Source organism: Thamnophis sirtalis, unplaced genomic scaffold (genome assembly GCF_051295495.1).
Source record: "Thamnophis sirtalis isolate CommonGarterSnake01/CBP01778 unplaced genomic scaffold, rThaSir2_p1.2 scaffold_14, whole genome shotgun sequence".
Lineage (NCBI taxonomy): Eukaryota > Metazoa > Chordata > Lepidosauria > Squamata > Natricidae > Thamnophis > Thamnophis sirtalis.
In genome coordinates this window covers 27,080,162-27,092,875 of record NW_028261394.1, presented here as the reverse complement: position 1 = coordinate 27,092,875, position 12,714 = coordinate 27,080,162, and positions in this window count along the sequence as shown.

The window sequence follows — 12,714 nt, the reverse complement described above, 5'->3', positions numbered from 1 at the left end:
TTGTAAGCCACATTTTTCAACATCATCATAACATTGAACAGTCACTAAGTGAATGGTCATCAGTCAAGGAGTACAGTGGTGAGATTCAAAAATTTGTACTACCAGTTCTGTGGGTGTGGCTTGGTGGGTGTCGCATGGCTTGGTGGGCGTGGCTTGGTGGGCATGAAAGGGGAAGGATACTGCAAAATCTCCATTCCCTCCCCACTCCAGGAGAAGGATACTGCAAAATTATCATTCCCTCCCCACTCCAGGGGAAGGATACTACAAAATCTCCATTCCCTCCCCACTCCAGGGGAAGGATACTGCAAAATCTCCATTCCCTCCCCATTCCAGGGGAAGGAAACTGCAAAATCTCCATTCCCTCCCCACTGCAGGGGAAGGATACTGCAAAATCTCTATTACCTCCACACTGCAGGGGAAGGATACTGTAAAATCCCCATTCCCTCCCGATCAGTTGGGACTCAGGAGGCAGAGAATAGATGGGGGCAGGGCCAGCCAGAGGTGGTATTTGCCGGTTCTCCGAACTACTCAAAATTTCTACTACCAGAACTGGTCAGAACCTGCTGAATACCATCTCTGAAGGAGTACTATAAGTAAGTCAGCACTCCCTGACTTACAGCAGTTCATTGACTGACCATTCAAAGTTATTACAACACTGAAAATAACTTATGGCTGTTTTTCACAGTTACAACTCTTGCTGCATCCTCACGCGATCAAAATTCAGATGCTCAGCAACTGACTTGTACTTATGACAGTTGCAGCATCCCAGGGTCATGTGATCCCCCCTTTGCAACCTTCTGACAAGCAATGTCAATGGGGAAGCCAGAATCACTTAACAGCCATGTTACTAATTTAACAATTTATGCAGGGATTCACTTAACAATTGTGGCAGGGAAGGTTGTAAAATGGGGCAAAACACACTTAACAACTGTCTCACTGATCAACTGAGAATTTTGTTGTAGTCCTAAGTGCACAATGCAGTACTGGTGTACATGGTATTGGTTTCCGAATCCAGCCTACCCTGGTTAAAGTTACTCAGGTAGCTTTTATCTGTGAAAACGTCAGTTCCTAGCTTTGCCTTGCCGTAAACCACTTGGCTTTTAGGAAAAGAATTCATTTCACTACAAAAGAAGTTGGGAGTTTTTCTTTCCTAGAAGACCAAGCCGGGATAGACCCAACATTAAGCTGGAACCGAAGTTTCCCCTTTTAAAAACATCCTGAATAACTTTTCCCTTTCTCCTCCTTCTTCCTCGTTACCTCCCCCCCCCTCCGTCCAATGAATTTAAAATTGCTTTGGGAACAATCTCTGTCTTGGCGGGTTGCACGTTGTTGCATTCCATGTCTTGTCCTTTAAGTAGCCAACAGCTCTCATGGGACGGCACTATGAGTAGCTTTGATTCTCCCTTCCCAGCCTCCTTGTCTACAGCAGACTGGCATCTGGTGAAGCTTAGCAGTCCTGACAAACATTTTGGTCCTGGCTTCGGTGGATTTCTAGATATAATTCAAGGTACGAATCATCAAGTGAGGTAAAGTAAGATAGATATCAGGAGAGGAGAGAGATAGAATAGGGAAGAGGAAGAGAGGACAGAGGAGAGGAGGAGAGGGAGAGCACAGAGGAGAGGAGACAGGAGAGAGAGGGAAGAGAGGAGAAGAGAGGTGAGGAGAAGGAGAGTTCAGAGGAGACAGAATAGAATAGTGAGGAGAAAGTGAGAATAGGGAAGAGAAGAGAGGAGAGATGAGAGGAGGAGAGTGCAGAGGAGAGAGAATAGAATTTGGGAGGAGAGGAGAGAATGGAACAGGGAAAAGAAGAGAGGAGAGGTGAGAGGCGGGAGGAGGAGGAGAGGAGAGTGCAGAAGAGAGGAGGAATAGGGAAGAGAGGAGAGAGGAGGAGAGGAAGAGAAGGAGAGGGCAGAGGAGAGAGAATAGAATAGGAAGGAGAAGAGAGAGATAGAATAGGAAGGAGAAGAGAGAGAATAGGAGAAAGAGAGAAAGAGAGGAGAGAGAATAAGGAGGAGAGAGAAGGAGAGAGAAGAGAGGAGAGGTGAGAGGAGGAGAGCAGAGGAGAGAAGGAGAGCAAAGAAGGAGGAGAAGGAGAGGAGATAACCTTCATTGCCACTTTTTACTGTGAACACACTGGCCCACATTAAAAATGAAATTCTGTTGCCTGCTCTCAAAAGAAAGTATATATCTACCCATACCCATGCATAGCAACTATATACATATAAAAATATATATACCTCCCCCCATACATATATATTCATACTAGTCGGTTGGATACCCGTGCTTTGCTATGGAACTATGTAATCAGGCTTGATAAATTGACAGTTAAAGATTGAATGAGTAGTTACAATTGGCCTCCCCTCTCCCCTTCTCTCCCTCAGGCTTGCCCCACAGAAGCCTCTCCTATGTTATGGGGAGGGGGAGTAGAACATCTAACTCCTTAGCATCACAGTGTGTTAATAATAATATAAGAGATACTAATGACCTCATGGTCATTTCGAAAAATCCTTTCTTAGCAACGAGAAATGAGGAGGAACATACAGTACATGCCAAATGTCAAGTGTGTAGGCTTTACGGTTCTGGAGATTTCACAATGATGCGTGAGTGGTATTTCGCTTTTATATATATAGCTGTATTAATCACTGTCCACTTTGAATGTATAGTGAAAAGAGGAAACTTGAGAGTTCACAAGGTTTGTTCTACAAGGAACAAAACTGACCAAATCTAGTTGTTCTGTTTCAAATACCGCAAATCCCCCTCCTAGAAGATAACAAGAAAAACAGGTTGCGGAGAGGCCGTGTGGCGTCCAAGACAACCCTGCAAACCCTACTCAAGCGTGGCTTATATGCCATGTCCTGCAGAGAAGGAAGTGGACTCCCAATAATCTTTCCTGCTGTCCTCATCACTCTCCGCACAGTCTTCCTATCCCAAGGAGTAAAGCTCTTCGGGGCATAGGGCCAACGAACAGAAGGGCCACCGACCTCTATTATCTGTACTCACCCCACTAGATTTCACAGGGATGGCCTGCTCTGGGTCTCTTCCATTAAACAGTGTCATTAAGGGCCTCCTTAATGGAAGATGAGAGATTAATAATAAATAAATAAACTCTTGTAGGGCCCAGAAGTGGTGATTGCTCAGGAGCGACATCTCTGCTATGAAAAAAGCAGCCCCTGGAGATCCAGATGGCCTGACTCTTGTAAAATGTTTGGGCCAGGAAGTGGTTAATATTGTGTTTTTATATGGAGAGAATGTTGTTTCTACTACAGATCTTGTGGTTTGGATTGCGAAAGGCTCATTTTCATCTTGTGTACGACCCAAAAATCACCATATCAATTCGATCACTCACTTCGGGTCAACCTTCCACAAACTGGCCGCCCATAGAAATGAGAGGTTACCATTCCCAATGGTTCCCAGATGGCTCGCCCAAAGGATGCCTGAGCACCATGGGAGTTGTAGTATATCAAGTCCCGCTAGAGCAGGGGTGAAATCCAGCAGGGTCTGACAGATTCTGGAGAACGGTTCCACCACAAATGCGCGAACGACAAAAGCGCGCCTCACTAAACCGCGGTGACAAAACCGCGCCGACAAAACCGCACGACGAAGGAGCGACGAATGAGCCCTGAAGCGCGCCGACAACAGCGCGCCGACAGAAGCGCGCTGTAACCTAACGCAAACCCTAACCCTAAACCTAAACCTAAACCTAACCCTAAACCTAACCCTAAACCTAAACCTAACCCTAACCCTAACCCTAACCCTAAACCTAACCCTAACCCTAAACCTAACCCTAAACCTAACCCTAAACCTAACCCTAAACCTTACCTTAACTTAAATCGCACTTCTGTCGGCTCGCTGTTGTCGGTGCGCTGTTGTCGACGCGCTTTTGACATCGCGGTTTTAGCGCCGCGGTTTTGTCGGCGCGCTTATGACGTTCGCACTTTTGTCGGGTCACGCTGGAGAACTGGTAGCAGAAATTGTGGGTAGTTCGGAGAACCAACAAATGCCACCCCACTCCAGGAGAAGGATACTGTAAAATCCCCATTCCCTCCCCACTCCGGGGAAGGATACTGTAAAATCCCCATTTCCTTCCCACTCCAGGGGAAGGATACTGCAAAATCCCCATTCCCTCCCCACTCTGGGCCAGCCAGAGGTGGTATTTGCCGGGTCTCCAAAATTTCCGCTACCAGTTCTCCAGAACCTGTCAGAACCTGCTGAATTTCACCCCTGGTATAGTTTAATGGGAGATTTAAAAAAGGCACCAACCTCTGACTCAAACATTACGACTACAACTTTTTGCTCTTTCACAACAGTATTTACAAGCCATTTCTATAGCAATAAGCTTGTCTGGTTTACCAAAACAGAATCAAAGTTTCATATATATATATTTCCACATTGCAAGGACAAAATCCGGAAGCAATTTCAGTCTAGAGACAAAATTAAATATAATCTCTTATTTGGACCAAAGAAATATTTTAACCATCTCAGCTTCTTTTTGCTGTGAGGGATAATACATCATTCATTCTCATATTTTCAAATCTAGTCCATAATATTTTACCAACTTTAAGATATTGTTTAGCATTACTTAACCTCCCCCCCCCCAAGCATACCTGTGTATACATACAATTCTCATTTTATACATACAAAACTTAACTTAAAGCTTTTTAACAATACATATATCTTTTTTTTAAGTCCATCCTAATTAATTAAGCCATATTTAAGTCACTCTCCCTCCAGCTTATCTTCATGGAATAGAGCAGAGGTCTTCAAACTTGGCAACTTTAAGACTTGTGGACTTCCAGCTCTATTCTGATTGATTGATTGATTGATTGATTGTGCAGGGGATTGGACTGGAAGACCTCCAAGGTCCCTTCCAGCTGTATTCTTATTGATTAATTGATTGAGCAGGAGGTTGGACTAGTAGACCTCCAAGGTCCCTTCCAGTTCTATTCTGATTGATTGAACAAGGGTTGGACTAAAAGACCTCCAAGGTTCCTTCCAGCTCTATTCTTATTAATTAATTGATTGAGCAGGGGTTGGACTAGAAGATCTCCAAGGTCCCTTCCAGCTGTATTCTTATTGATTAATTGATTGAGCAGGGATTGGACTAGACCTCCTCCAAGGTCCCTTCTGGGAATTGAAGTCTAGAAGTCTTAAAGTTGCCAGGTTTGAAGACCTCTGGAATAGAGTCTTTTTCTTCTTGGGAGAGTCTATCAAGTTCCATTTCCTAATCTTTAGATTTTTTTTTTAAAATGTAAACCTATCCATTGGGTGTCCATGGCACTAGACTTAATGATCATGTAAGAACGAACTGAAATATTAATAGAAGCAACTAGAACCCACTGAGAGGCTTCCCCATCTCTGAATTGTCTAGTTTTCCTTCTGCACCTCCCCCCAATGCCCCCTTTACCATCTCTAACTTCAAGGGTTAGAGGGGTTTTAAGAAAAGATTGCACAACAATTTTTCCAGGGTGGTATAAGGACTCCTGCTTTAGGCAGGAGGTTGGACTAGAAGACCTCCAAGGTTCCTTCCAGATCTGTGATTCTGTGATGAAGACATTTGGAAAATATGAACGCTTACATAATTTTAGCATTCTTTCGTTTGGTTTGGAAAAGATATTTGGGTTTTCTTTTTTTTTTCTTTTTTTAAACTCCTTAGGCTAACTAAACTGTCTGGCTGAAGAAGCATGGAAAGAAAGAAAAGAGAGTTTAATAGACCAGGGAGTCCTGGCATTAAAAAGAAAAGACAGCCATTCATTGTAGAAAAAAACATTTACTTTTCTTGAATGCTGGTCTTTGTCCCCTTTTCTCAATATATTCAACAATGACTTAGGAAACTTTGGCCAAGTTCTGATTAGCCATTAGATTTGTTTTAATGTTCCTTCTACCTTCCTTTATTATTTTATTTATTTATTTCATCAAGCACGTATTAGATAACAGATATAAGTATAAACATGATTTTGAATACATGAAATGGATACAAATAGAAGGGAACATTAGGACAGGGATGGAAGGCACATTGGTGTGCTTATGCACGCCCCCTTACAGACCTCTTAGGAATGGGGTGAGGTCAACAGCAGACAGCTTGAAGTTAAAGTTTTGGGGGTTTGGGGAAGAAACCACAGAGTCAGGTAGAGCATTCCAGGCGTTGACCACTCTGTTGCTGAAGTTGTATTTTCTGTAATCGAGATTGGAGCAGTTTATGTGAAGTTTGTATCTATTGTGTGCTCCTGTATTGTTGTGGTTGAAGCTGAAGTAGTCATTGACAGGAAGGACATTGTAGCAGATAATTTTATGTAGTACGCTTAGGTCAGACCGAAGACGTCATAGTTTCTTTGTAGGATTAATCAGTGGAGTGGCCTACCTTCAGAAGTTGTGGGTGCTGCTCCATCACTGGAGGTTTTCAAAAACAGACTGGACAGTCATTTGTTCAGAAGGGTATAAGGGGTGTCCAACTTGGTAATTTGAAGACCTGTGGACTTCAACTTCCAGAATACTAGCCAACATGGTTGCCTAGGGAATTCTGGGATTTGAAGTCCACAAATCTTAAAGTTGCTAATGTTGGACACCCTTGGGATACAGTCTTCTGCTTGAGCAGGGGTTTAGAAGACCTCCAAGGTCCCTTCCAGCCAATGTTCTAAGGACGAAACTAAGCAGTAGTTTTAGAAGAATGATTAAGAGAAAGTACAGGCCATGATAAGGGAGGCGGTGGCTCAGTGGTTAAGATGCTGAGCTTGTCGATCAGAAAGGTCGGCAGTTCGGCGGTTCAAATCCCTAGCATCGTGAAATGGAGTGAGCTTCCGTTACTTGTCCCAGCTTCTGCCAACCTAGCAGTTTGAAAGCACGTAAAAATGCAAGTAGAAAAATAGGGACCACCATTGGTGGGAAAGTAACAGCATTCTGTGCGCCTTCAGCATTGAGTCATGCCAGCCACATGACCACGGAGACGTCTTTGGACAGCGCTGGCTCTTTGGTTTTGAAACGTAGATGAGCACCGCCCCCCTAGAGTTGGGAATGACTAGCACATATGTGTGAGGGGAACCTTTACCTTAACCTTCACAGGCCATGATGGGGTTGTCTATAGTAGATCAAACCTCCCTAAGGAGAAGAAATGAGAAGACAACATTTCTTAGTTGCTGCGAGAAACTATAAATAGAGCTTTGAAATGTTCTTTGAATATCCATTTTGCCTTGATTCATCCGCAGAGAACCAGACAGCAGGAAGCTGAATTACTGATGAATTCTGAACTCTTCATCTTTTAAAAATAGGATTCTTACCAAGCCAGGCGGGAGAAGCGTGTGTTTATTTCAGCGGAATGTGTCTCTTAATCTAAAGTACGAATGCAGTTTAGAGCAATGTGAAGAGGGAGAAGTTGATATGTAAAACATTTATGCTCTTTTAATAGCGGCATAACTCAACATCTGGTTTGGTTTGGCTTGGTTTGCAGAACATCTTAACTTGGTCATTAAAGTATACATTTAGGAGTGCATGATAACAAGTAAGGTTCTCCATCAAATCAAGCTTGGCTCCTGGTGTCTTCATGGACATGTTTGTGGACATGGACATTTGTCCGTGACCCATCAAAACCGCGTTCCACAAAAGCGTGGTCGACGAAATCGCGTATGTGACGTCATCACAACGCGACGAAAAAGATCGAAAAATTGAAATAAAAATTAAATTACAGCAAGCCGATTCACATAAAGGTAAGGGTTAGGTTAAGGGTTAGGGTTAGGGTTAGGTTAAGGGTTAGGTTTAGGTTTAGAGCGTTAGCGTTACGTTTAGCGTTAGGTTAAGGGTTAGCGTTACGTTTTTCGTTAGGTTAAGGGTTAGGTTTAGGGTTAGGTTTAGGGTTAGGTTAAGGGTTAGGTTTAGGGTTAGGTTTAGGGTTAGGTTTGGGGGGGTTAGGGTAAGGTTTTCGCTTTATTTTTACATTTTTTGATCTTTTTCGTCGCGCTGTGATGACGTCACATACGCGCTTTCGTCAACCGCGATTTTGTCGTCCGCAGTTTTGTGGTGGAACCCATTTGTCAATGCCACCTCCTAAGATGCCTTTGGACTTCCTAGTTTGGCCTACTGTCCAAGGCAAAGTATTGCTCAAAGTTCCACTTTATTAAGAAAGACATGTTGGCACATCTGGGAAAACCCAAATCTGAAAGCTTCCCAGTTTTCCCCACCCAGTTGAAAGTTCAAGATCTTCCCCCCCCACACACACACAAGTCCATCACATGTCCAATCTAGGAACTAGGTGACCTTGACTTTCTGAGAAAGAATGTTATTTTGGCTACACATCTTCCAAGCTCCATACAATCCTTCCTCCCATTTCCCCATAGTAGACTATGTTTGAATATGTGGAAGGCTTGAGGTCCTTTACCACAATGGCTTTCAAGCCCGACACCTACAGCTTTGGAGTGTCAGGTAGTCTCCCATCTGAGTGCGAACAGGTCCAATCCTACCTAGATGAGTTCAGCCAAGGTCAGCTAGATGCCACCACAAGATACAGAACCACAAACGAGGCCAAAGTGCTGCATTTATGTCACACACAAGCCATCCAAAGCGAATCAAGATGGGAGGAAGGATGGAACCAATTTTCTTGTATTTAAGTACAATGACAATAAAGATTATACTTATAAGGAACCATCCTTAGCATGGTGAATGGAGCCACAGGGTCTTCAATTAACTTGCTAACAATATTTTGTGAAAAGAGGCTAGAAACCTCCCTTGCCTCTAGTAAATACTCCTGTCATTTCTCCACCAGCTTCTGTTCTGAGCTTTGCCAGCTCCCAAATTATTTTCTTCTCTTCTTATTTGGTTTTCTATTTATCAGTGGTGCGAGAAAGACTGAGAGAGGGGGAACCATGCAGCAATATGCTACCTGGGTGTTGTTTCATAAGAAATAAATGGATATTCTTTTCCTCTTTCCCTCCACTGGTTTCTCCTGGATGAGCAGGAAGAATCAGTTACACCTTCCCTTCCCTTCCCCCCTTCCGTTCTTCTATCTTCAGTCCTTTCCTTTCATTCCTTTTCTTCCCTTCCTTTTCTTCCCATCCCATCTCTTTCCTTCATCTTTCTTCCTTTCCTTTCCCTCTCCTTCCCCTTTCCCCCCTCCCCTCTCATCCCTTTCCTTCTTCTATCTTCCTTCCTTTCCTTCCTTTCCTTTCCTTTCCTTCTTTCCTTTCCTTTCCCTCCCCTCCCCTCCCCATCCCATCTCTTCCCTTCTTCTATCTTCCTTTCCTTTCCTCCCCTTCCCTTTCTTCACATCCCATCTCTTCCATTCTTCTTTCTCCCTTTTCTTTTCTTTTCTTTTCTTTCCTTCTTTCCTTTTCTCCCCTTCCCTTTCTTCCCACCCCATCTCTTCCCTTCTTCTTTCTTCCTTTCCTTTCCTTCTTTCCTTTCCTTTCCCTCCCCTTCCCCTCCCGTCCCATCTCTTCCCTTCTTCTATCTTCCTTTCCTTTCCCTCCCCTTCCCCTTCTTCCCACCCCATCTCTTCCCTTCTCCTTTGTTCCTTTCCTTTCCTTCTTTCCTTTCCCTCCCCTTCCCCTCCCGTCCCATCTCTTCCCTTCTTCTATCTTCCTTTCCTTTCCCTCCCCTTCCCCTTCTTCCCACCCCATCTCTTCCCTTCTCCTTTGTTCCTTTCCTTTCCTTCTTTCCTTTCCCTTCCCTTCCCCTCCCCTTCCATCTCTTCCCTCCTTCTATCTTCCTTTCCTTTCCTTTTCTCCCCTTCCCCTTCTTCCCCTCCCATCTCTTCCCTTCTTCTATCTTCCTTTCCTTTTCTCCCCTTCCCCTTCTTCCCCTCCCATCTCTTCCCTTCTTCTATCTTCCTTTCCTTTTCTCCCCTTCCCCTTCTTCCCCTCCCATCTCTTTCCTTCTTCTATCTTCCTTTCCTTTCCTTTTCTCCCCTTCCCCTTCTTCCCATCTCATCTCTTCCCTTCTTCTTTCTTCCCTTCCCTTTCTTTTCTTTCCTTCCCCCTCCCCTTCTTCCCATCTTCCCTTCCCCCACTCCCCTTCATATTTACGTATCAGTCTTACCTGGGAAAAGAACGTTGGCTTTTGGTTTTACAATCTAGGGGGGAAAATACAACCCATTATAACAAATTCACTAAAAAACAAACACTGGAATTTTACTTTGGGAGGTTTTGAAGCTTCTGCGTCTCATTAGCCATAAAGATTACAAATTTAACTCACAATAGCTCTGTGCAACCATCCGTGCGGGGAAGCTGTGGATGCTCCATCTTCGAAAGTTTTTTAGAAGAGACTGGACAGAAACCTCCCACATATGATTTTGCTCCCATTGCAAAAGGTTGGGTATGAGGGTCCCTGGGGTGCCCACCAATTCCATGATTCTATAATTTTGGTGAGGCAGGCCCCAAACTGAGAATGTCATGGGGTGATTCTTCCCAGCTTCATTATTTTTACACCTGCAGACAAAATGTATTCTGTGAACACATGAGGGGTTTCCCTCATCTTGTTTTTCTCACATATGGACTTCGTGACCTCTTACTTCTCTGGAATGTACCTCTCCTTCTGGCGAATGAACCTTCTTGCTATATTCCATTGCAATTTTAATGCAATTTCAGCCCCCTTCCCATAACATTTTTTCTCTGTATTTTCACTTCCCTTCTTCAATTCACGTCACTTCTTTCACTAGACAAGAGACTTGAAAAACAAATCTGGAGGAGGGTACTTACATACGCTGATGACAGCAAGAATGCTTTATGCATAAAAATGGAAAGATATTCTAACTCCCACAAAATGAATGAACGAATGGAAATATTGACAGAGCTGGCAGAGATGCCCAAATTAACTGCTTGAATGAAAGAAAATAATGCATCTAGTTTTATTTCTACTTAGAAACCACTTGAGACTTGGTGCTCAGATAACAGATTAACAGAATTGGAAGCAGGGGTGGGTTTCTCGCCCCGTTACAACCAGTTCGGTTGGAACGGGGCCGGCGGCGTCCTCGTGCACGCACGCAGTGCACGCATGCATACTAGCACCTGTGCGATGCTTCAGCTGCTCCTGGAGGACTGCGCAGGCGCTGTATGCGTCCTGCGCATGCGTGGAAGCGCAGAACACGTCAAAACCGGGTAAGAAACGCGGGCGGGCGGGTGGATCCTTCGCCGTTCCCGGAAGTTACTTACTTCCGGGTTCGCCGACCAACCGGTTCGTGGGGACCGCCGCGAACCACCTGAAACCCACCCCTGATTGGAAGGGATCTTGTAGGTCATCTAGTCCAACCTCCCCCCCCCCGCCCAAGCAGGAGACCCTACACCATCTCTGACAGATGGCAGTCCAGTCTCCTTGAAAGCTTCCGGTGATGAAGCTTCCACAACTTCTGAAGTTAAGCTTGTTGATCAGAAATCTCAGCAGTTCAGTGGTTCAAATCCCTAGTGCAGTGTAATGGAGTGACCTCCCGTTACTTGCCTCAGCTCCTGCCAACCTAGCAGTTTGAAAGCATGTAAAAAATGCAAGTAGAAAAACAGGAACCACCTTTGGTGGGAAAGTAACAGCGTTCCGTGCGCCTTCGGCATTTAGTCATGCCGACCATATGACCATGGAGACGTCCTTGGACAGCGCTGGCTCTTCGGCTTTGAAACGGAGATGAGCACCGCCCCCTAGAGTCGGGAACGACTAGCACATGTGTGCGACGGGAACCTTTACTTTAAGGACTTTATACAATTCCTTATGTCCTTGAGGTGGGTTCACCCTATCCTACATTTTGTTTTTGGCTTTTATTTTTTTAAAAATAGTTGAAAAGTCAAGCCTTTGTCATTGGGTAAGCCTCCTATTTGAAAGCTGAAGTAATCTATAGAGGTTATGATGAAAAAAATAATGTAGGAGCCTTACTGATGACTCTGTCTTATGTTATACAGAAATGTTGCCTCCATAACCACAACAGAGGTGGTATTTAGCCAATTCTCTCCAGTTTGGGCAAATTGCTAGTGGCGGCTGCAGGAGGCTCTGCTCACCCGCCCCAATGTAATGTGCGAGCACTGCACATGTGCAGAAGGAGATGCGCATGCACAGTGTGCTCACATTTGCAAACTGGTAGGGAAGGTGAGTGAATCCACAACATCTATTTACAAAGATTGTTTTCTTCTCTAGATAGGTTTCAATTCAGCTCCTAACTCAAAAGAGGAGAAAATAAATTGCTTTGGGAACACGTTCATCATTAAGCAAATCAAAGGAATCACAAAACTGGTTTCCGTCCCTTCGCTGTAGCTTCCCTAAAACATTCCTGCAGTTTTATTGTCAACAATATGGAAGCCTGTCAGGCCTGCAGCCATCTTTTCTTTTGGGTCTTTGGCCTGCCACACTTTCTATTATTCTGCTATGCATTTTCTGTTGTGGGAAAATGGGAGGGGGGACTGTACAGAGTTAGATGCTATGTAGCCAGAACAAAATTCCTTTCAGAAAGCCAAGGTCATCCTTTGTCTCTGCACTTCTGTACCTGACGGGATCTGGATGGGTGGAACTGGAAAGATTGGACCATGGGGTGGATTTGAGGATGTGGGGGAAAGGATCTTGAACTTTCAACTGGGTGGGGAAAACCAGGAAGCTTTGAGATTTGGGATTTCCCAGATGTGCCAACATGGCTCCCTCTTTTTTAAATTTTTTTTATTGTTTTTATTAAAGGAAAATACAAAAAAAATCATCTTTCATTGCATCTTGTAGAAAGCGTATCCATTGGTTACAGGTATATTTCGTGCGTTTCTTCCACAA